The sequence below is a fragment of the Cucumis melo genome, chromosome 4, assembly GCF_025177605.1.
Source record: "Cucumis melo cultivar AY chromosome 4, USDA_Cmelo_AY_1.0, whole genome shotgun sequence".
NCBI lineage: Eukaryota > Viridiplantae > Streptophyta > Magnoliopsida > Cucurbitales > Cucurbitaceae > Cucumis > Cucumis melo.
In genome coordinates this window covers 905,678-906,459 of record NC_066860.1, presented here as the reverse complement: position 1 = coordinate 906,459, position 782 = coordinate 905,678, and the positions used below count along the sequence as shown (strand labels likewise).

The following is a 782-nucleotide window of genomic DNA, read 5'->3' as shown; positions in this document are numbered from 1 at the left end:
AAAAGTATTACTGATAACATCTATCAGTGATAGCAGCTATCATTGATAATTGTTATTAGTGATACATGCTATTACTAATAGCTTTTAATTTGTATTTATTCATGTATGGATGTAGTTCATATAAAAGGCGATCTATCGAGTTTAGGTGCTTGTTGCAAGATGTTAGATCAGTAAAGGTTGTCTTCCATATCTTCACTTTACAAAACATATTTATTATATATATGAAAGTTCATTTTAAAGTCGAATAAGTACAACATAATAGTATTTGAGTGTAATTGATTGGTGTTACATTTAGAATCTTTGCATCCATTACTAATTTTACAATTTACTTTATTATTATTGTTCTTAGAAAGAGATTTCACTATAACATATATATTTCTAAACTATAGAGCTATGAAGCACATACATAGATGTAGTTTGTAGATAATGGAAAATGGTTTTTTTAGAAGAAAATGAAAATCATATAAATAATATAAAAGAAATTTTCACTCTCCAATTGGGGGTGTAGCTCATATGGTAGAGCGCTCGCTTCGCATGCGAGAGGCACGGGGTTCGATTCCCCGCACCTCCATTACATTTTCAAAGTATGCTTAGGTTAGTGTAGTAACAAAACCAACATAGTAAATGATTTCATCTCCTCATATGTCACATCGACGAAATCTTTCTCGATTTTTTTCTTTAGGTGCGATGATTATTATTAGTCGCTCTTATGAAGCAAGTACGATACTAAACATGTGTAGTAATTTGGTTAAATTGTTTACCACTGACGAGATGAATTCAAT

The 782-nt window shown here is 30.6% G+C and overlaps 1 non-coding gene across 1 annotated transcript; it reads left to right on the top strand.

Moving 5' to 3' along the window:
* Positions 1 to 498: 498 nt before the first annotated feature.
* On the top strand, positions 499 to 571 carry TRNAA-CGC (transfer RNA alanine (anticodon CGC)). Its single transcript has one exon. It is a non-coding gene; the product is annotated as a tRNA-Ala (tRNA).
* Positions 572 to 782: the final 211 nt, after the last annotated feature.